Here is a 25647-nt window from a genome sequence, read left to right on the forward strand (position 1 = left end):
GATCTCCTAGCGTATCAGTGAAACTCTTGAGAGTTTAAAAGTTATGTATTAAGATGTATCTTCATATTCCAATTATGTGTAAATGTTGTGTTTGGTACCGTTTTAATTATCTCGTTCCAACTGATTTGGTCAGATACAGAAGATTACAGTAAAATGTATGTTTTCTATGTTTTTATCATCTTGTGGAATGATTTCTGACAAATTCTGACTGGTCATAAAAGAGGCGGACACGGCCATAGTTTAACTTTGACAAGACAAAGAGAATTTGGCCGCCAAAAGTTTCGTTGAATGTCATTGGCCAGTTCGCACCTCAGAGGTGTGGACTCCAGTTCCTCTAAAGAGGACTAAACCTCCCTCTGGACTCTCTCTTGCAGTCTGACCTTCTCAGAGAAACATGTGATGCTAGCGATCTCCTCATGGAGATCTGATCCCACCATGGATCTTTTCTTTTGTTCGTTTCTTCTTTAACTTACTCCCGAGTTCGTCTCCCAGGAAAGGAAATGGACTTTGCCGAACTATTTCCTCGGGTAACGTCACCTCAAAGACTTTAAGCCTTTCAAACACTCGCGCCGAATGCCAACGAACGCCACGTGATCCCCCATGGAACAAAGGGGCCACGCGCAAGCGGCCAACCATGCACGCGCCGGGACGGGCCGTGCAAAAACGCTGCGGCCGCGCTCCACACGACGCGCGCAAGCAGGACAGGACCTTCGTTCAACATGCGGGCCGACCGGACCGCGCAAGGAACCCGCGACACACACAGACCTCATATGCTTTGCAAGTATCATTCCCGTTACAGCTTCTAAGAAGCCTTACAATGGTGTTTTCGTGTTGTTTCAGAAAGGTTGATGTCGAGGTGAAATTGTACCAGCTCTGTCTCTCTCCCTCGCTCTCTCACCAACTCTCTCACCAACACTCTCACCAACTCTCTCACCAACTTTCTCCCTTTCTCTCTCTCTCTCCAACTCATGTTTACATGGGTACCAATTGTCTAAACCCCCCGCGTCGTCTTAGTTTGTGTTTAATGTTTGTAAATACATGTATCATTGTAGTAAATGCTTAAGTAGTTCAGCTTCATTAAATATATTATATCCTTTTGATTGACTCATTGCCTGTTGCTCATAACCCAAGTCACTGATATGCTTCGATAACGTTACGAGCTCTTTACAGAAATACCTCAGACGGGTATGTGTAAACTTTATAGAGCAAGAAAACTAATTCTTGTGGCCACAGAATTTGTTTTCACAACTCTATAAATTAATTGAGCTAATTAATTTTTACCTGTCTTGTAAAACGTGGTCTGTATAATTAGTTACAATTCATTTGTGATTAATTGTGGGGATACACATGTATGCACGCAGGTAAAATGACAAAGCCTCCCTTAATGGGAGATTTATTAACATGTAAGACTGGGCTGATCCAAATCTGTATGAATAATTATTAGTTATTAATTATTAATTATGACATGCAAATTCCCCATTGATCAGACCCAAGCAGAGTCTTTACACATCTATACTTAATTTAAATTTTGACACCATGAACATTTTGACTGGATAATATCGATGAATAAGTTTAAAGAAGTCTCTTTGACCTTATTTGTACTTGTTAGGGAGAGTCCAAACCTTCTTCCATGAAATATTTTCCACTAAAGAGTTCCATTTTGAAACAACATGCGGAGTGGAAACATAGTCATTGAGAAAAAAAAGAAAACGAATATATCTATTATGTTTTAATGTAGATTTAAAACATATCCTGCCTACATATGTGTCAGCCGGGTCAGGGAGAGTCATTTCAGAACTTGTCAAAAAACTATTATGGCCCTTAAATAGCATAATGATACCATTAGGGATGGCATCAAATACAGTGGCAAACTGTTGAAGTAACAGGGATATTATAGTGGGAGAGAAATTCTTGATAAGTAAATAAGTGGCCATCCTGATTAAATAACTGGCTAACCAGGTTGATCCCATTCTTAAACCAGTTTTCAAAAAATACAGACTTATGTTTATAACAGATATATTTATTATTCCAAATGTAACGAATCACACAATAATAATATACATAAAATGTATTTAAGGGGGGCCGGAAGGCCAATTTAGCTCAAAAGGAATGATTCATCGATTTGCAATGAATCTTGACCAAATCACTATGGAACCGAGCAAATGACTCGTTTAGAGTTCATTTGAACGGGCCGTAATTATAACCTTGGCAACAGATATAAATATCCAATCTATAGTGAAACACTATGTATTAGCAAGGTAACTTTAGATCGACAGTACAAGACATTAAATGTGCAAGCACAACACAAGGCAAATATCTTTTCAAATATATTGACGACTTTATTAACTATTCTAAACACATAAAACTAAGGTCTAAACACAATCACACACACGCATTCATACAAGGCGCAGAGGAAGAGAGAGAGAGAGTGAGTTTTCAGAGTGAGATGCACTTTGTAAGCAGAGCCGGATTAACGCAAAGGCAAACTAGGCACGTGCCTAGGGCCCGATTGGTGGGATGGGGCCCAGACAGAAGGACAAAAATAAAAAAATAAAACAATTACAAATATCCTATCTACAATTTATTTCAATATTTATTAATTAACTAAAAAATAGTGACGATGTTTATCTTAACCATAGACTGTTAAATTACGTCACATTAACGCCAGCCCATCAGGTGCTGCGAAGCAAAAGTCTAAATAGGCACGCAAAGAAGCACAGCTCTAATGCAGGTGTGTGCGTTGTCGTCATCTATTTTGGAGTGATTGCAATGTATTCTAAATATAAACTTGTACTGTAGATCAGCGTCATTTCTGGACAAAATCCTTCACCGCTTTATTACGAGTTTAAAAGAGCGCGAGCGTCATTAACGTGCCCAGACGCGACACTTTGAATTTGCGCATACAATGAATAACATCGTGTCGGGAGCTGACTAAAAACACTACAAAAGTAAAAGACAGGACGTTTGTATTCAAAGTTAAAAAGCCAACACACTACAACATTTTAAATGTTTCAAATAAAGGATCTCATGGGTCTATCTTCTAAATTCTGCTGATGATTAGATTATACCCTGTCTGACATCAGCCTATACTTACGCCAATAATATCAGTTTAGAATTTTTTTTTCCTAATCAGTAGCGATCGTGTCTTTCTCTTCCACTTGATTTGTGTATAGCATATTTAAGCTAGCAATGCATAATATCATATTACTTATATTAATAATATGACATTATCTGCAGTCAATATTGATTAAATGGGAGGGGAAATCCTGCCCATACCGCAGCTATCAAAAAAAATTATAAAAGCATATATCACTGAAGTGGTATTCTGGAAATGTGAATAAATTGAATAAAACAGCAAAATAACAATAACAATAACATCTTCATTAAACAAAAAAGAGATTACCTTAGATGAAGTTTGATAATATGTACATGCAGTAGCCTACTGGTAAAAAGTCTGGACCAATTACTATTTTTAAAGTTTTTTATTATGCTCTACAAGCCTGCATTTATTTGATCAAAAACAAACAAAAAACAAAAACAGGAATATTCTGCAAGGAAGTGTTAAATATATAAAAAGTGATAGTGAAGACTTTTTTAAAACAACTTTTTAATAATAAAAAAAAATCCTGAAAAAAGTATCACAGGTTATAAAATAAATATTAAGCACCATTTCTAACATTTGATAATAAATCAGAATATTATAAAGTTTTCTGAAGGATCACATGACACTAAATTCAGCTCTGCATCACAGAAATATATTTTAAAGTATAGTATAGGAAAACCATTATTTTAAATTTTAATAATATTTCAATATATATTATTTTTCTGTATTTTTGATCAAATAAATCCAGGCTTGATGAGCATAAGAGACTTCTTTCAAAAACATTAAAAATAGTAATGTGTCCAAACTTATGTACTGTGTAAGTAAAAACATTTAAAATTAAACGTTGTATAAATTAAAAGGTTAGGAATCATATATGTTTCAAGAGTTTTTTATTGGGGGTGGGGGGGCCTCCAACATGAATATTGCCTAGGGCCTCCAAATGTCTAGAACCGGCCCTGTTTGTAAGACATGACCTGAACGAACCACCTAGCATTAATTTAAACCTTCGTTTCTTAGACAGGTTATTCAATTTACATTAAAGCACCAGTTCAGTTAGAGTCTGGAGTAGCTGCTACTTGCTTGTCTTTGCGTTGCTTAGGGAGTTCCCTTTTTGCTTCCTCAAAGGGGTTTCCCGACCGTGTGGCTGGTTGTCTTTGAAGTGCCTGGATGGAAGTTTCTGAACTGCCGGTCACGTGTGATTGGCAGAGTAGCCCCAGAGTGCAGTCTGGACGATGGGGCGGGGCGACACTTTTAGGTGGGGCGACACGTGTCGCTCCGCCCACACCCGATTTTATTGGTTTATAATACAGCAATCTTATTGGCATAGACGAGGCACGAGCATGCGCATTCTTTTATGTACGAGTTTATGAATTATCTATACGCTGTTTGGCCGTAGTGATAACCATTGCGATTTCAGTAACGATCAATTGGATAATGTTTTGATGAACTTACGAATCAAGTTAGATGAAGTTACTGTCAAAATGTATTCACAATTCACATCGTTTCAAAGCAGCTTTACAAAAAGTCATATTGTAAGCTTTAATATTGAGCCGTTTTATGGGTTGGTGATATCACAAAATATGTTGCTGATAAATAATACACTGTTTGAGATTTAGCCTAGCTATACTACATTAATTTACCCTACAGATAAGTCAGTGCCACTTTTGGTGGGCAATGAGAATGACTGCATGAAATTACTGGCAGATCAAATGAGAGATCATTTCTATGTGGGCTGATTTAGATAATATTTTTCCGCATGTCATGCAGAGCTCCTTAATTTTACATCATTCGTGCTTCTTCGTTTTTCCATTAGGATCAGTGAATAAACACAAACTCGGGATTTTGCACAAATTATGATAATTCCCTTTATTTCAGTAAAACAAAGGATAAATCCGAAAGTGTGTTTTATTTTATTTTTATATTTATTTTATTACAGCCTATTATAATTGCACAGATTTATAGCAGCGTGTTTTTTTTTTTATGGTTATGCAGCTAGCCTATATGTGAGTGTTAATATTTGTAACCATTTTTATCCAGTAGCCTACATGAACATGAACACGCAATGCGGATTTTTATAGCCTACTGATGTCACAGTCACAGATAGACAGTCGTACATAACCGGTTGACACTTATTAGAAAACATGAATCTTTAAAAAATATAACATAAGGCTTTACAGAACCAATAGGCCCTCATTTCGTATGAACAGGTAATCAACCAGGAAACGTGTTTGCCATTAAACATTTTATTTGCACTTTGTACCAAATAATGCAAGCATTGGACAATCTCGTTAAGAAAATGACAACAAAAAACGGTCATGCTTTAGAATTTAAAATCAGCTGCTTACATTCTTACAGTCAATTATCATCATTTGCGTAAAATCCCGAGTTTGTGCTGATCCACCGATCCTGATAGAAATATGAAGAAGCCAAGTGAATGACGCACTAATCTAATGTAAAACATCTCCCTGAAGTACAAGTAACGTCACCAAGCGTTCGTTTTTAAACAATAACTTAATCTATACTGTGTCTTAAGTATAATAAAGTATTAGCCAATAGATATTAACAAAAAGTACCATAGTAAACTGATAATAAGATACGATTAAAGTTAGCATTTAATTTTTCTTTGATACGGCCAAATCATTCACAAAATCGTACATTAAGGAATGCGCATGCTCAGACCTGAATCGTTTACACCAATAAGATTGCGGTATTATAAACCAATTAAATTGGGGGTGGGCGGAGCGACACGTGTCGCCCCGCCTAAAAGTGTCGCCCCGCCCCATCGTCCAGACTGCACTCTGGGGTACTACGATTGGCAGGCGAAAAGAGTCTTTACAGTTCGAAGCGCGTTGAAGGAGAGACGTTTAAACGAACTTCGCTGCAACTTAACTTTGAACCGAGACTTTTACGAAAAAAGAAAATAAAGGAAGAAATGAAAGTAAGACGAGTTAGATGGCTTGAATGAGCTGTTTTAACCCCGATCTCGATGGGTTATTTGTCTGCTGGTCTAATTTGGTCTGGTCGATGTAGAAGCGTGCGAACACGCTCTTTGTTGTTTTCAGAGAGAAACACGAACAGGAACACTCTCTTGCTGTTGCTAGAGAGAGGCACAAACTTAATTCAACACCGAACCGAACTCAAAACCGAACGGCAACCCCGAACTGCTCTCTGAACCGAATTTCTTTCTCTCTACACTATAACTCCTTTGTTCGGGTCTTTAACTTAAAAGTTAGTCCAACCTCTTTTTGGAGAATTCTGACCAATGAGACAATGGCACCATTTTAGGAGGTGGATCGAGTTCCTACTTATCGTTATCTGGGATCTGCTTGGGTTCCAGCACTTAGCAGAGGACAAGAGACCCCAGTTTAAACATTATAGATTATTATAATCATACAAAACATTTTACACAGATTTCAAACAAGCCAGCTTTTGAATTAAGGGCATACGATTATTTTGATTGGAAGCACGATACTCTTTCATCCATACACACAGTTATATCACAATTACATGATTTATATGTGATCTAAGCATAATACAAACATGAATTGTAGGAACAACAAGAATTATGATGTTTGATTATAAGTCCACTGAGCATTGTTCTGCGTGAGTTTTAATGATATGTGATATGTAATATGTATTTGATATGTAAAGTCTGTGTAAGTCTCTCACGTCCCATGAAAGCGTGGTCTGTTTTACATCGCTGTCCTGCTCAGCAGTGGTGATGCTGAGGGAGGTCAAAGGTGGTCAGGCCCCTTGGTGGTCAGGCCTCGTTTCACCATTTTTGAGCAGCTTTGTCTGGCTTAAGGATGAAAACAGTGACACGTTCTTCCTGTTTAGGCTTATCTCTGGGGCCATAAAAGTCTTCTCTGGGGGGTTTTCTAGACAATTTGGAGCCAGTCTTGTGACTTTGGAATGTGGTATTCAGATCCGAAATGCTGAATCACATTTGAATGAATCCCATGAGAGATTAGAAAGATTAATTTGTGTTTGGTTCATCCTTAAAGTCTCTACACAAATAAAGTAATTGGTTGGAGAAAAATTGTGTTTGAAAATCATAGACCACGCTAATAGTGCTTGTTTGTGGAAATTAGAGAGAGCAATAGGTATCTTCTCAATCCTGAACACATCAACAAAAAATTCAAACCTCCCAACTGAGAAAAGACATACTCCGGTATAATATTCCAAACACTGAATGGTTTCCTCAAGTAATTCCTCAACCAGTTGATTTTAAAAGTATTATTTAAAGTTGCAAAATCAACACAATTAAAGGAAGGATCCTCGAAAGCCGGAATTTCAAGGATGCTACGCCATCGACATCCGTCGAAGGACTGTTCCAAATTCGAGGATCCTCAGAATTTCAACCAAGGGCTGAGCCTTTCGTTCGAAAAATATCCCATACACAGGAAAGGATGCATATGTGCAGACTTCGCGCTCTTTGGGCTCTCAAATCGCCCACAATCCTATGCGCGCAACTTTGCTATCTTGTTAAAAAAAATACAAAATGTCGGACGTTAGCGGAGTCGGAGCAATAACGGGTCAATATGCTTTTAAATGTAAGTATATTTACGCTACCATACATTTGTTATAACCGTCATATAAGTAAAGTTTAACGTTTAAATGCCAGTACAAATTACTACCGTATTGATATTACAAATTATACAAATTACGTTATTGATGGCTAACCTGTCATTTTAACAATTGTTAGCTTGTTTGCCGTCACCGGCATTTCTTTTATAAATAACGACTTAAGTTGTACACAGTAATGTAACGTTAATATTATAGGCCTGCCGCCTACCATTCACAGCGTTATTCATAGCTTTCTCGTCTTTTTTAACAGGGACCAAGGAACAAACGGAGGCGTTTATACGTCTCCGTCTAGAAAAAATGCAGTTGTTTACCGGGGGGAGAGACACCGCGGCGAACGGAAATCGGTGAGAAGCAAATCATTTAATGTTCAGAAGTGATAGCTGTGTAATCTTCTTTTTATACTTTCGTACTGACCCCAAACTTTTGAACGGTAGTGTACATCATCACAACTTTCTGATCTTCACTGAATGTAAGTGTCCTGCCACAGGTCAAGGGACAGAGGATGGCAAGGCAACAGCAGCAAATTGGACCTGGTTTGCCCTCATGGACGAGGCATTAGGGCAGTCTGAAGCAGTCTCGCCCCCTTGCCTTATTGCCTCGATCCAAGAGGAAAAACCAGGGCCAAGCACTGCACAAGAGGTATAGATGAAGGGAGAGACGAGGATGAGGAGGAGGAGAGAGTGAGAGACAGCAGCAAAGAGAGAGCAGGGCACAGAGGAGAGAAAAGGAGGATTACAGTTACTACAGGAGGATATTAAATACCAGAGGGAGGCAGATGAGAGGAGGGAAGCAGAGGCCAGAGAGAGGTCATACCGCTTTTTTTTTTTTGCTGTTGGAGAGGTTGGCGGAAAAATAAAAAAATAAAGTCAATTAAATTGAACTGGTTTTGTCTTTGCCCCTTAATTATTTAATATAAACTGTTGTAAGGTATGGACTGTCAGTTGACTTCCCCCTTTCCTCAAGCAAGAACGTGTGTACAACACACACACACACACACACTCTCTCTCAGAAATGGCCAGAGCCATAAAATGCTTGAACATTCCATGCCTTCCCCCATTTCTGCAAGAGAGATAACAGAACTCTAACACACACACACACAAACCAACACACACACATGATGGACTTTTACATTACACTCATAAAACGAGCCATTACCAATTGTATACGATATATTCCTGTATGTCTGTGTGTTTCCCAGTCCATGGTAGTCTAGATATGATCTCCTAGCGTATCAGTGAAACTCTTGAGTTTATAGTTATGTTTTAAGATGTATCTTCGTATTCCAATTATGTGTAAATGTTTTGTTTGGTACCGTTTTAATTATCTCGTTCCAACTGATTTGGTCAGATACAGAAGATTACAGTAAAATGTATGTTTTCTATGTTTTTACCATCTTGTGGAATGATTCTGACAAATTCTGACTGGTCATAAAAGAGGCGGACACGGCCATAGTTTAACTTTGACAAGACAAAGAGAATTTGGCCGCCAAAAGTTTCGTTGAATGTCATTGGCCAGTTCGCACCTCAGAGGCGTGGACTCCAGTTCCTCTAAAGAGGACTGAGCCTCCCTCTGGACGCTCTTCCTCCCGTGTCCTTGTGTCATGATGTAACGTCTCGCCTCCGGGCGAGTTCTTCGCCTTTCTTTTATTTGTTTCTAGTTTAGTTTGTGTTTTTCAGTTGTAGATAAGTCTCTGTGTTTAATTCCAATCGACGATTGAAAAGAAAACCCCGTGACATATCTCTTCAGCAAATCCATCTACAAGGGACCTTTAAACGAGCGCGCGCTCGCTTTGAAGGAGAAACACGCGCACGTGACCGCGTGACGCGCCGGACCGAGCGAAGCACGCGCTTCTTCGCCAGCCATGCACAGATGGAACATTAACTCCTCGTGATTCCCCCGTTCTACGAAGTGAAACGAACTCAGCCGAACTATTTTCCTTTGGTAATGTTACCCCAAAGACTGTGAACCTCCGTTCAACACGCGCGCCAAGCAGCCCACGTGATGCTTCCTCACACACAAAGGAATCCTCTCACGCACGCGGCCAGACAAGGCCGCGCAGGATTGCCGCGATACAGAGAGACCAAGAAACTTGCGCAAGTATATCTCTTTATAGAGCTTCTAAGAAGTTTTAAGATGATGTTTCGTGTTGTAATCGGAGAGGTGAATGTCTTCCTGCCAATGAAATTCTCCCAATTTTCTCTGTTCTCTCTCTCCCCATCCCCTTTCCTCTCTCTCTTACTCGCTCACGCGTGTAAGTTATCCATTGTCCAAACTTTACGCATTTCTCGTTCATTGATGTCTTATTGTATTGTTCATTGATGTCTATGTGTTTGTAAATACATATATCCCAAAAGTGCCAAAGGTCTAACTTATGCTACAAGCTTTACGAATTAAAGATACTTTAAAGAGTATGTGTTGATAGGGCGGGAAACCCAATTCTTCTGGCCAGAGAATTGCGTTTCCTGAAATCCTATAAAGTAAGATGATATTGTGGATCCCACAAATATTATCCTGACAATTGAGCTAATTCATTTGACCTGTTTGTGAAACATGGTCCGTGTAATTAACTGCAACCAACTTGTGGTTAATTTCAGGGATTCACATGCACGCATGCAGGTAGAATGACAGATCCTCCCTTATCGGGAGATTTATTAACATGTAAGACTGATCTAATCCAAACATGTATGAATAATTATTAATTACCAATTATTAATTATGATATGCAAATTCCCCATGGATTAGATCCGCCCTGAATCCTTACAAAATGGTGGAGAAAATGCTAAGCACATTTTAAACTTGTTTTATGAGCAAAATCAGTTTTCAATCTATGTCTATATTGTGATTTAATATTGTACGTGCGCCTCGAGTGAGCGAACGCAATGCGAACTCACCGCTGCAAAATAATGTCTGACATTCCGTTTGCCATTGTTAATAACTAAAAGTAAACTGCAGTTCATAGTATTAAATTTGTCCCACAAAAGACGAAGAAACCTCTTTTGAACGACGACATTTTTAATGTTAAACTCCCCTGTCCGAACGATGTTCTTCTGTCAGGGTGAAGACAAGATTTAGTGAATCGATGCTCTTTCACTATTCTTAAAAAGGCCTTATTTTATAATCGTTAGATTAACGATAAACTCCGGGTTAAAACATTGACGTAGCTACTCAATTGTAAAAACCTAAAGCATATTTAATCATAGGTGCTATTTGATATATGTTATGGGAGTCGAAAAACAGATGAATAATTCCTGTTTTCTCTCGCACAACGCAGCGACGAATCCTGCTAGATGTGCTTGTAAAACATAGCACCGAAAAAAAAAAATCCAACACTGAAAACATTTTTCATCATAAATGCTATTTGCATAGCTGCCAACTCTCACGCATTGGCCGTGAGACACCCGCATTTGATTGGTTTCACACGCTCACACGCCACACTCCCGATTTCTCACGCTGAAGTGTCAACTCGGTCGGTCAAATGCCTGGAAGATGAGTTTATCTATATATCTACCTGTTGAGCCACTCGTGATCGACTAGTTATACCGCAAATTCGTTAAAAATCTCCCGTTATCTAGAGCGAGCGTGCATGCGAGACAGAGATTGTCCTCCAAACCGCGTAGAGCGAGCGAGAGACCTTGCGCGAGCGAGACACACCCCCCCCCCCCCCCCCCCCCCCGTCAACAAATCTCACGCCGAGCAAAACTCAAAAGTTGGCAGGTTTGTATTTGATAAATATTATTTGTATCCGAAAAACAGATGCCTAATTCCTGTTGTCCACAATTTACGTGTAGTGCAGCGAAGAAATCCTGCCACACACTTGTGTGAAATATAGCATCGAAAAATCCAAAACCTAAAAACATTTTAAATCATAAAATGCTATTTTATAAATGTATTTGTATTCCGAACGACAGACGTGTAATTCCTGTTGTCCCTATGTGTGTGTGTAGGAAAAATCCTGCCACGCCGTTTTGTGAAATATAGAACCGGAAAGAAATCCGTCGAGATTTAAATTCCGCACTATTTCTGATTGATGCAGCAATTGAGGCGTGTGATTCTTTGCAAGTCCTCTGAGACAGTCACATGTGAAAGCAGGCGGGTTGCAATGCTACTGCCAAACGCTAGGGCGCGCCCTTGAGTTTCACAGTATCAGACTGCCTCCACGTCCTGACTTTACCCTCCATGAGCGAGATGTCGCCATCGTGTGGACAATGGTAACAAGGTCATCCTTTCCTAAATAATTTTCTCTCAGCACCATTTCAGATTGTTCCAGTGAATTCCTGAAATTGTGTTTCTAACTTTCAATGCATGTGCAAGTTCCAGTTTTAATAACATGATTTCACTACTGACTGTGTACATTTATTTTGAATTTAGTTCAAACCACGTTTGAATTTAAAATTCAAAAGTAGGTATTAGCAGTTTCTGATGACTACTTAGGAAAAAGTTAGTTTTCCTAATTAGTTCCCCCCCCCCCCCCCCCTTTTGGGCCTTCCCCTGCTAAGTCAGCTCATCACTTAGTTCCTAACATCATTCTGTTCTGAAGTGGCTTTCTCCCAGCTGGCTTTATTTTTGTTATTATCATAGTCGTGATCATCATCAAATATAATGCCAATCTTCAATTTCCTACACTTATTCAAATTGGGTTTGAAACAAACAAATTTCAAATTAATTTGAATGAAGTCTCCGTTCCTGTCGGGAATGGTTTTATGGCTTTATTTCTATATTTCCTTTTTCAAATTATTTTTAGTAATTTTGATTCGATACGTTATGACAACTGTATCCTTACTTTCTAGAAGTTACTTAACATCTATGCATATGCTTGATTTGAATTGTAGTTAAACCAGTTTGAATGCAATTTAAATCATGGTCTCTGTCAGCCAGATTGACCACTAGGAGGAAGTGGCCCAAACCCTTAGTGGCCCAAACACGCCACTGCAGCTTGCTTCCTCCTGTGCTCTTCCTGCTGCACTTAATCTCTTCTCTGAATGGAGGCTAGGTTGTTCTGATAATTAACATCGTCATAATTTCCTTCTTGTTTGTACCATAATTTTAGTAAAGCCGTTGCCTTCGAATTTTTTTTTTTTTTTTTTTTTTTTTTTTTTACAAAAATAGACACTCAATTTGATTGAGATAAAGAGAGCTTTAATTCACGTTGAGGTTCACTTGTCCTTCATCCTGTTTTGTGTTTGTAGGTAGAAATTTCTCTCGTGCTGTGGTGATTTGACAGTCATCTCTGCTTGGGGTCCAGCAAGCGGGTTCGTCTGACCTGCGTCACCAGCGCTGACTGAGCGCGAGTCTCGGACTTTCCCGTATCTCTCCGTTGGTGCGGCCCGCAACACATTACCAATTTGGCACTGCCGGTTGCGTGAGAGGGCGCACATCGGTACAGATATACGGAAGGGCCCGGGACACTGCTGTCAAGTGTTTGGGGATGACAGGAAGACCAACCACAATGCTGACTCCAACCCGAATGACCTCATTTCACCCCAGGCAAACTAGAAAAAGGTATTAAACCCATCCACTTAGTATTGGCCACAGAATCTATGAATTCCCCCGGTCATTGAAGCGTGTGGCTCCCTTCTCCTCTCCGAGCCACAAACCGCAGGCTTAGGCCTCCTCTTCCCTTGTAACACTTCCTGTGTACTATTGACGCCATTTCATTACAGACCTTTCCATCTTTGATGGTTGCATGTTACTTCAAACTTTGCTATCAAGTAAACTTTTAAGAATAGACGAAAATGTGTGCTCAAAGAGACACAAGACTCTGCAATAGGAAAAATTAGAACTTTACTGATTTAAAGAAAATCTCGAATAGACGTGTACACCTCACCTGCCAATAGACTACGCACGACTCCTTCGAACCAAGCATTTGCTACATGCTGGTTGAAATGACACTGCTAAACATTACTTTCTATGACAATGAAGGGTTACAAGAAACACTAGCTCCAAATAGGGCATACGTCACCTTAACGCCAGGGTGTAGGAAAACCACCACAGTTTTAAACTACCGTTAACCTACAGGCGTGCTTTTGATCATTGCGATCCAACCAGAACACAACGTGCGATACGCATTTTGATCGCTGGCTTGTCCACATGCAGATAAAACGATAGCTGGAATTGACATCTCTACTTTAAGTAAAAAGCCTTAGATTTCCAACTAAAAGTATCATGTTCAGCAGTAAAGCGTAAGTCTGTTTGACAAAGAAACCTCATCTCAGCAGCTTGTAAACTGTACCGATATCTATTCTGCTTTGCTTAAAAGAAATCCAAATTGTAGTATGACTAAACCTGTGTCTAACAAAGAAAGCTCAGGACAGAGTTATATCTAGGTAGACCTGGGTGACGCTCCCCTGTCTACAACTGTAAAGGCCTTACAAATTATTGTTAGATTGATGTAATTCACCTAAATTTTAGCTGCATCTACAAGCCAAGAGCTACCTAGCGATCAAAACTGTTTACTCGCTGAAAAGTCAGCATTCGTGCACGAGAGGGACGTAACTATATATGCTTAGACAAGCTTTGACTTACAGCAAATCTATTACCTTACTCTGTAAACAAATAGAATAAGTTGTGTAAGATAAAGAGAAGAGTTCCATGAGTAAAATTAGCTAATGCCAAAACACATCTGCATTTTACTTAATGTAACACCGAGTCCTAGAAAGACTTAAAATATAGGTGCATCCTGTTAACCCGTTTAAACATGCATAATTCATGAAAAATGTACATACATTCGTTAGGGACTGTTGAATTGTCTGACATGCTATGGTTCCCATGACACCGACTTGTCACAGGAAGTGCTAACTTGTGATGTCACTTTGTAAACAAACCAGCCTAGGTGGCTACGTTAACCTAGCATCCCTCCAGCTTACGCTAAGCTAAACTAACCTAGCATCCAGCTAGCTCACGCTACGCTAACCTAACCTAGCATCCAGCTAGCTCAAGCTAAACTAACCTAACCTGGCGTCCATCCAGCTTATGCTAAGCTAAATAATAACTTCTACAGTTAGCAGTTAGCATCATTTACTTGAACCCTTAATCACCGCTTGTGTTCACACAATGTAACGTATTCTAAAATACTTTCCTTAACATCTGTTAGGGTTTCTAATTATTCACTTTCCGTGTTTGCAATTCCTCTTAGCTAAAGTTTACCTTCCCTAGTTCAGGCATAGTCCTTCCTAACTGTCGGAGGATAACTTCGCAGATGACCTGTTAATTAAACTTAAGTTTAACTACATGTAAACTGTGTAGCTAGAGAATAATTCATATAGCAATAGGGATTTTCATCGGCAGGTGACTAACCCTTTGATGGGACACACACGATGTGGTCTGGAACACGCGACCACCGTAACCCACTATGAAGTGTTGACCCAGGTAAATCCAAAGTTTAGTCACTAAGGCCACTGATTGTTCTCGCCTTAAGATCATTCCCGTAGTTTTGATTACTTTTATTTCTTTTCGCTTTTAATTTTAATTTTTTTTTTGCTCTTCGTTAATTCTTTAATTTCTTTGACTTTGATAATAATAGCACTCAGCTATTCCCTTGGCTATTCGATCATCTATATGATTTACTTTTATTTCCTCTCTTATTCAAATGTGGTTCCAGTCCCCATAGGGCCCAGAAAGGAAACAGAGACACCTTTACTTGTGATTGTGTTTATTTTCAACAAGCGCACTCATTTTTGTGACCCTGAAACACAAGTATTTCAGCACTTTACTAGGGCACAACTATAGTCCAGAGAATTGATAATAAGCATTATTCAAATAGGACAGCTGTTTTTTTTGTTTTTTTTTTCTATCATTCACTTCGTCAAGCCGTAGTGAACCATGACTATGCCCTTTTCAGGACATACTCTCGAAATCACATAAAGTCTTGCCCTCCTAACATCCACAGCTAAAATAGGGATACAAGACACACTTCACTAGCTAGCCACACGTAAAACACCTAGCTTTATGCTACATACCTAGTGAACCCGTTAAACCGTGGTTCTGAACTTTTAGGGTCATGCATTAGTCTCTCCCCACAAGTGTGACAAAAGTCACAGAGCCCCTGCTTCACCTGACCTTAACCTTTCAGCTTACCAAAGACTGACAAAACAATGGACACTATGAGAAACCACCTCTCATTACCCCTCCAACCACCGACGCCGTCTGCACAAACCGACAACCGGTGCTCCAGACAACCTGCGTCAACAAGCACATGCTGCGTGCACTAAACAACATTCAGCATTCTGCACCTGATGCCATCACCGCGCCACAGCTTGTGATGCCACAGTGCAAAAGGGGGGTAATGCCAATGTATGCCGCTGCAGGCCGCAGCACCAGAGACACTTGCAAGACACCGAAGCAAGTGGCATACCGGCGAAATTTTTCCTCCCTTTCTCTCTTTCTCTCTCCCTTTCACTTTTACCAGGATGCTGCTGTGCCTCCAGCCAACCAGAGGGCAACCACACTCGGATATCTCACCAGGTCTGGCACCAGGACTCCTTTTCTGCCGGACCCGCACTCAGAAAGTGAATGTGCCACCTGATCCTTACAACGCCTACAGAACACACTACCCCAGCGCAACAACACAATACAGCTGGGTAGGTGCCGATGGACAAAGGACTCCCGCACTCACGCTGAGACCGTGGTTGAACACATGCTCAAGCAACTTGAGAAAATGACTGGTGGCCACAACCACCGCCTCACTGCCGTCAGAACTCTGTTTAACACTTGTATGTCCAGCATGAATGCAGCAAACCTCGCCAACGTGGGACGGCATGTAGCCGAAATTCAGACTGAGATTCCACAGATAAAAGAGCACTCACAACAGAGTGCATCCCTGCAGACCATCGACAAGACACTGAAGGGAACTGTGGTAACTTTCAACACTCACAGCGTTGAACCCCATGCACTCCAACACTCACTCCATGAAACAGCTGTTTACTGTCTTCCAGAATGACTTTGCTCAAACTCAGCTGGTAACAGCCTGATGACAAACCTGCTGTAGGGGGTGAACTCCTCCATCGACAGCCTCGCCGTGGGTAGAATTCCACCGCACCTGATAACCTTAAGCCTCGTGAAAACCGTGCTGGCGTCCGCCATCACCACGCCAACTGACTCTTTACAAATACACCTTTCCTACTCTCTGGGTAGTGCCATCCCTCTCTGCGTCGACTACAAGCAGAGAAGGGGGGGGGGGGGGTTTCTCTTGAACTTGCCCATCATAGAGTCAAGCCGAATCTACCGGCTCAAGAACATTGTCAAGGTCAGATTTTGAAAAGTAACATTCACATCAAGATCCACACGCCGGACGGGGTTGACTGCAACGACAGCAACACAAAGCCGTCCTAAGCTCCGAACCCGTACGTGTGCACATTGACCAAAGAAATTCACTATCTCTGCCCTAACAAGCCTTTCCTCAGAGACAACACTGACGGAATCTGCTGGCTGCAGATCAGCGACACCCGCTGCCCTGCCGAAGCCAAGCCACGCACTCAAGGCATCAAGACCCAAGCAGAGAGTGTAAGTGACAGGCGGCTCGCTAACACTCCAGTGCGCACAGCTGCACTCACTTACGACCAGAATGACACTGACACCCGTGTCACCTCGCTCCACTAGAGCCTGTAAATCCAAGCACCGAAAAGTGCCATCCTTCACCTTGACGACCTGGCATGGTACCATCTTCCATGCAAAGAGTACAAATTAAACTGGAAATCCCATCCTTCTCCAGGAACCACACTTTCACCCTAACTCCAGAACGGGAGTTGTGGTTTGCGAAAGGGGGGTGATCCCAGCTAATTGACATTGCTCCTATCGACACAGCCCTCCAAGCTGTGTCTCGACTACCCATTCTGACTACCTCACCTGTTGTCCAAGCCTGGACTGTAAGGTATGGACAGTCAGTTGACTTCCCCCTTTCCTCAAGCAAGAACGTGTGTACAACACACACACACACACACACACACTCTCTCTCTCAGGAATGGCCAGAGCCATAAAATGCTTGAACATTCCATGCCTTCCAACCATTTGTGCAAGAGAGATAACAGAACTCTAACACACACACACACAAACCAACACACACACATGATGGACTTTTACATTACACTCATAAAACGAGCCATTACCAATTGTATACGATATATTCCTGTATGTCTGTGTGTTTCCCAGTCCATGGTAGTCTAGATATGATCTCCTAGCGTATCAGTGAAACTCTTGAGTTTATAGTTATGTTTTAAGATGTATCTTCGTATTCCAATTATGTGTAAATGTTTTGTTTGGTACCGTTTTAATTATCTCGTTCCAACTGATTTGGTCAAATACAGAAGATTACAGTAAAATTTATGTTTTCTATGTTTTTACCATCTTGTGGAATGATTCTGACAAATTCTGACTGGTCATAAAAGAGGCGGACACGGCCATAGTTTAACTTTGACAAGACAAAGAGAATTTGGCCGCCAAAAGTTTCGTTGAATGTCATTGGCCAGTTCGCACCTCAGAGGCGTGGACTCCAGTTCCTCTAAAGAGGACTGAGCCTCCCTCTGGACGCTCTTCCTCCCGTGTCCTCGTGTCATGATGTAACGTCTCGCCTCCGGGCGAGTTCTTCGCCTTTCTTTTATTTGTTTCTAGTTTAGTTTGTGTTTTTCAGTTGTAGATAAGTCTCTGTGTTTAATTCCAATCGACGATTGAAAAGAAAACCCCGTGACATATCTCTTCAGCAAATCCATCTACAAGGGACCTTTAAACGAGCGCGCGCTCGCTTTGAAGGAGAAACACGCGCACGTGACCGCGTGACGCGCCGGACCGAGCGAAGCACGCGCTTCTTCGCCAGCCATGCACAGATGGAACATTAACTCCTCGTGATTCCCCCGTTCTACGAAGTGAAACGAACTCAGCCGAACTATTTTCCTTTGGTAATGTTACCCCAAAGACTGTGAACCTCCGTTCAACACGCGCGCCAAGCAGCCCACGTGATGCTTCCTCACACACAAAGGAATCCTCTCACGCACGCGGCCAGACAAGGCCGCGCAGGATTGCCGCGATACAGAGAGACCAAGAAACTTGCGCAAGTATATCTCTTTATAGAGCTTCTAAGAAGTTTTAAGATGATGTTTCGTGTTGTAATCGGAGAGGTGAATGTCTTCCTGCCAATGAAATTCTCCCAATTTTCTCTGTTCTCTCTCTCCCCATCCCCTTTCCTCTCTCTCTTACTCGCTCACGCGTGTAAGTTATCCATTGTCCAAACTTTACGCATTTCTCGTTCATTGATGTCTTATTGTATTGTTCATTGATGTCTATGTGTTTGTAAATACATATATCCCGTGTAACCGTAGTAAATACATAAGTAGTCATGCCTCTATTAAATTAATTATATATTCATTTTGATTGATGTGCTGTCTCTTTGCTCAATTTCAAGTCCCTTAAGTGCCAAAGGTCTAACTTATGCTACAAGCTTTACGAATTAAAGATACTTTAAAGAGTATGTGTTGATAGGGCGGGAAACCCAATTCTTCTGGCCAGAGAATTGCGTTTCCTGAAATCCTATAAAGTAAGATGATATTGTGGATCCCACAAATATTATCCTGACAATTGAGCTAATTCATTTTACCTGTTTGTGAAACATGGTCCTTGTAATTAACTGCAACCAACTTGTGGTTAATTTCAGGGATTCACATGCACGCATGCAGGTAGAATGAGAGATCCTCCCTTATCGGGAGATTTATTAACATGTAAGACTGATCTAATCCAAACATGTATGAATAATTATTAATTACCAATTATTAATTATGATATGCAAATTCCCCACGGATTAGATCCGCCCTGAATCCTTACACTGTATATCCATTTTTTAAAAACCTTGTTCTTTAGACTGCAATAGAAAGAAAAAATAACTAGCATGTGAACCTAAAACAATGTATTGACAATATCTTCACCCTTATTTACAATGTTTTGTGATTAGGTATTCCAAGCTCTACAAAAAGCATTAATTTCATCTTTGTTACGTACATGTTTTTTTATTTAAACATTTCTATATTGACAACTATATACATGAAGCAGCAACTTCATTTAACAACATTCTCATATCTACAACTATATACAACAACTTAAACATTTACAACTATATACAACAACTTAAACAAGTTTTGTTATGGGCAAAAATAGTCATGGTCCAGAGGTGCCTCGTGGAGTGCAGACACCTCGTTGGTCAGCGCAGCCCGCCAAGCAGCTCCACTCCGGCTCTCCCCACCATCAAGCTCCACAGGTGGCTGGTTGTCCTCCTCCTCCACAACCTCTTCCAGCACATCCCCGACACCAACACAAATGTTGTGCAAAATAACACATGCCGTCACCACCTGTGCACAAGGCAGAGCAAAAGGATACTGTTATGTTGAGTAAGCTTTGATTAAGAAATTCACAACAGAAATATTGCAAGGACTTATTACCTTAGGGACAAACAGTGTATGTACTTCAAGTGCTTCTAAAAAGATGCACCTGAAGCGGGTTTTCATCATTCCAAATGCACGCTCAATGATTGTGCGACCTCTGGAATGATGGTAGTTAAACCTTTGCTCTGCCATGCCTCTCACTGGCCTCTTATGGTGTGATAAGGGCCAGGGGTTCCTGTAGACATGGGTAGCCACCATCAGCTAGGAGAAAATACCCAGGCAGAGGGTAAGTCCCCCTAGTGTAGATGGGGCTGTTTATAAGGATGCGTGCATCATGCACACTTCCTGGGTAACCCACAAAGATGTCAATAAAGCGACCCTGATGGTCACAGACTACCTGGAGCACCACTGAAGGAAAGAGCTTTCTGTAATTATAATCGTGACCATCAGGGCCGCCGGGACATTTCATTCGAACGTGGCAGCCGTCTACTGCCCCTGCTGCCTTGCCAAATGCTTGGTGATTAGCCAAATGAGCGAAACCATCCCAAACCACTTGGAGCTCCTCCTGTGTGCGGGGGAAGTGAACAAATTGGGGCAGCACAGCCCTATATCGCTGCGAAATGGGCAGAAAATGCAATAGGCGGCTCTTTGTGCACTGTAAAATGCAAAATACAAATAAATTCTACAGTAAAAACTGCTCAAAATGTGGATTTCATCAGAGGAACAGCTGTCCTATAATAGGATAATGTCTAATTTAACGCACCCTCTGAGGCGGCCGAGAAACAGGGCCGCGAAATGGGCAGACAATGTATTAGGTGGCTCATTGTGCATTGTGTAAAGTGCCAAGTTCAAAGACTCATAAAAATAATATTCTACAGTAAAAACTGCTCAAAATTTGGATTTCGTTAGAGGAGTAGCTCTATTATAATGGGACAATGTCCAATTTAACGCACCCTCTGAGGCGGCCGTGAAACAGCGCCGCGAAATGGGCAGAAAATGTATTAGGTGGCTTATTGTGCACTGTAAAATGCAAAATTCAAAGATTAATAAAAATAATATTCTACAGTAAAAACTGCTCAAAATCTGGATTCTACGGTGGCCAGGAGAGCTCAACGTGCTGCAACTGAAGAAAACACATGCAAATAGAAAAAAACACATGCAAATAAAATAAAACGCATGCAAATAGAAAAAAAACGCGTGCAAATAAAAAAAAAACACCCGCAAATTAAGAAAACATCTTCATCAGTTTCACAACACACGTGTGCTCCAAATACTCACAACACCACCAAATACAAACGCGCTGCAAAAGCTCACAACACAAATACAGAAAACGCGCTGCAAATAACACAGAGCACAACGGAAATGTTTCCAGAGGAACCAAATAAGTGACGAACCCGGCTGGGATGTGCTGGCATAGATATCCATAAATCTATGCGTCCATACATATAGTTTTTTGTCTATATGTATGGACCCTCTTGAAAATGAGATGTTGCATCTCAAGGGGCTATCCATTAATAAAATTGAAATTGAAATTAATTTCCTCATTTTTTTCACCTGGGATGACAGGTGAAGAGCTGTTCTTACCACAGAAATATAATGCTGTTAACATAACGGATGCAAATACATTTTTATTTTTAGTTTACAAAAAAACTTTTAAAATATGCGTTATTATATCTGTGTGTCTCAACTTTAAATTTTTGGACCCTACATTACCTAACATTTCTTACGAAACTTTTCTTTATGAAAATGTAATAACATTGTTGTAAAGGCTCCTTTAAGAGAGGACTTTTATTATGACATATAGTGCATCGTTTTCGGACTGCGCGCTCTCGTGAGTGTGACTGTTGTTGTCTGCTGAACTGCTATGGTGCGACGATTGCTGGAAGGACATTTATTGTTTGTTATCTGTGATATTTGCTGCAGAAGTTACCCTGAGGTGTTAGTCATTGACCTACAAGTAAGCTTTTTGCCTTATGTTTGTGTTTATAGGGACTGGTATTTAGTTATTTATAACTGCGTCACGCACGCATGTCCAGACATGCCCTCAGCTATTGTTTCTGTTAGTTTAGTTTAATAACGCAGTTCCATTTGTGATTATTCCTTCTTTATTGAGATGTATATCACTATTTGGTTTTTTGACGATTTTTTTGGGATGTGGATTTGATGTTTTGAGCTGTTTATACCAAACGAGCGATTGCAATCTGATATGCTGTGCTATCTATATATAGAGTGATGTTTATTATGTTCGATGATTGCTTATGGTCTATAATGTACAATGTGATTCCTTATTTTCCTTTATTGGATTGTATATTCCACGGTGAAATGTTACTGATGAGGATTTAGTATGTTTTGGCTGCCTTTATGTATCAATGGATGTATGTTATTGTATATATGCCCAGCTATTCTTGTTATTCACAATCCTTTATGGTATTTCTTGTTTTCCAGACTAATGCCTCTACTGCCTGTAATTGATACCTGTGAAATACCTGTACCTCTAATACATCATCATCTAAACCTGCTCAACTGTCTCCTCATCCTTATATCAAACTGTGCTCTGACAGGCACCCAGAGGGGTTCACTTATCTAATTACTAATCAGATCCATACAGTCAAAAGTCTCCCAAACATTGTGGTCCTTCGAGCCGGATAAGTGTTCCTTTCTGATATGATGGATTCTGATGAGGAGAATGTAATTGGAGCTCGCCCCAAGCGACTTACTCGACCTCCAGCCTACCTAGAGCAGTATGAGGTGCAGTTTCCCAGAGGTAGACCCAGTCCTATGCAGGTGCCTGTACCAGCCTGGTCCCAGTCCTTTCAGCCAGGTGTTACCCCTCCTAGTGGTGACCGTGTCCATCTGGATGGCTCGCAGATCCTATCATACAGACATCAGCCTACTCAGCCTGCTGTGTGCCCTCAGCGACTTCATTCCTCACCTTTGGGGGCTGATTCAGTTGCTTCTGCCCACTTCAGCGAGCTACAGCACCTGCGCCAAGAGCGTGCGTCCTTCCGCGAGGACCTGAGAGAGTTGAAAGCAGTTCAGGCAGAAGTTCGAGAGTTAGTCCTAGCAGCGCAGTCCCTTCGAGCAGACCTTAGCCAAGCCAGAGGCCAACTACCATCCCCAGTGCAGCCACGGTGGTCTAATCCTTCAGTGCAACCCTGTGTGTCAACTCCTGGAATTGACGGTGGTCCCTTCCCTGATCTTCCTCCGCCGCCTTGGCCTGAGCCTGATTTAGCCTTAGCTAGACAGTTAGGTAACCTGGATTTGTACGATGCAGCCACTTCCTATCGGCCTGTGGTCTCAGAGTCTCAGCAGTATCCTTTTGAGCTCCCTACTACTCGTTCACGCCCGTTTTGGCTTAGTGTTCCAGAGGCTGTTGAGTTCCCTCCGCCACCTACTCCTCAGGACCTTAGAGAGTTGCTCACTCCTAGTGCCATCGCTGTTGGCGTTGTGCGAGATCCCACCATGCTGCTCGATGTTACCTGAAGAAGCCCTGTAGTCTGTGCCGTGGTTTACATCTTCGCCCTTTGCATGATGTAAATGTTGGTTCTACTACAGAGGATCCTGTTACCGTGGAGAAGAGTTGCCTTACGAGTTTCTCCTCGGATAGGTTCTTCTGTGATAAACCTTCCATTAGCGGCCGTGTGATGCTTAAGGTGGTTCCAGTGCATCTGCATTATGAAGATCGTACCTTGGATACATTTGCCCTACTGGATGACGGATCAGAGCGAACAATCCTGCTTTCCACTGCAGTTGAAGCCCTGGGCATTCAGGGTGTTTCAGAAGATCTGCTGTTACGGACCATCAGAGATGATGTTCAGGTCATTCGAGGTTGTTCCATATCCTTTCAGATTTCTCCCGTCTACCGACAGCAGGTTAGTTATCAGATCAGTCATGCCTTTACTGCTAATTGCCTTAACCTGTCGCGCCAGTCCTATCCTGTGGAGCAGCTGAAGCAGAGGTACAGACACTTGAGAGGACTTCCCATCCGTACCCTTACCGATGTCCAACCATTGCTCCTTATTGGTTCTGACCAGCCCCACCTTATAACACCTACTGAGCCTGTTCAATGGGGCGGCCCAGGAGCGCCAGTTGCTGTTCGTACCAGCTTGGGATGGACACTTCAGGGTCCTGTTCACCCTATGGAAGGTTCTTCCACCCCTTCCCAGTGCTTGCTTACCTCTTTGGTTCCTGTCCAAGATGAGCTCCTTCACCACGTTCAGAGATTGTGGCAGTTGGATACAATTCCTTACCGTGAGAGTAAAGAGGTTACTCGTTCCAAGCAGGACCAGGAAGCCCTTCAGCTGCTTGACCTCAAGACCACGACCCAAGAGATAGAAGGTGTTCGCCGCCTCGCCACTCCCCTTCTTCGTCGTAGAGACATGCCGTTGTTGAATGCGCCGAGAGATTCAGTCATGCCTACCCTCCGCAGTGGGGAGCGGCGTTTGTTGAAAGATCCTGAGAAAGCCGATACCTACCGTACAGAGATACGCCGACTCCAAGAGACTGGGGCTATCCGCGTAGTTCCTGATCCTGATCCTAAAAACCCGGAGTGTTGGTACATTCCTCACCACCTCGTGAGCCACAATGGGAAGTCCCGGCTTGTCTTTAATTGTTCACATCAGTACAGAGGTCAGAGTCTTAATCAGCACTTATTGCCCGGACCTACCTTTGGAGCCTCGTTGTTAGGTGTCCTCCTTCGTTTCCGAGAACATCCTGTAGCCGTAAGCGGAGATATTAAGGCGATGTTCCACCAGGTTCGCCTCCTGCCTGAAGACCGTCCTCTACTCCGTTTTCTATGGCGAGATCTGCAGATAGATGAGGCTCCTCAGACTTTCGAGTGGTTAGTCCTACCCTTTGGTACCACCTCCAGTCCTTGTTGTGCTATCTATGCACTCCAGCGTCATACCCAGCAGCACCCCTTGGCAGATGAGGAGATTCGTTTCTCTGTGGAGAGATGCTTTTATGTGGATAATTGCCTCCAGAGCCTAGCTACTGCTGATGCAGCGCATAGTCTGATTGATCGCCTGCGTACTATCCTCTCCGAAGCTGGATTTGAGATCCGGCAGTGGGCCTGTAACGATCCTACTGTTCTAAGTCACCTACCTTCTGACGCTCGAGCTACTAGTGTGGAGTTGTGGCTGACGCAGGAGAAGTCCGATGTCCCTGAGTCTACGTTGGGTTTGAGCTGGAATTGGCACTCAGATACCTTGTCCTATAAACACCGACCTGTAGACTATGAGGCCCCTACCTTGCGGAATATATATAGGGTTCTTGCTACGCAGTATGACCCTTTGGGATTGCTCCTTCCTTACACCACCCATGCAAAAGTGATCGTTAAGCACCTTTGGAACCAACAAAGACAGTGGGATGATCCTAACCTACCTCCTGACCTGCTCCACTCCTGGATGCAGTGGGAAGAAGAACTTCGTCGCCTTTCTGGTGTTTGTCTTCCTCGTCGCTATGTCCCTTCTGAAGTTGGTATTGGAGGAGTTACTCACGAGGTCCATATCTTCTCAGATGCATCTGAGCAAGCCTACGGAGCCGTAGCTTACCTACGTACCATTGACACAGCCGGTCAGACCTACCTGTCCTTCCTCA

Source organism: Rhinichthys klamathensis, unplaced genomic scaffold (genome assembly GCF_029890125.1).
Source record: "Rhinichthys klamathensis goyatoka isolate OS25496 unplaced genomic scaffold, OSU_Roscu_1.1 h1tg000487l_1, whole genome shotgun sequence".
NCBI classification, from domain to species: Eukaryota; Metazoa; Chordata; class Actinopteri; order Cypriniformes; family Leuciscidae; genus Rhinichthys; species Rhinichthys klamathensis.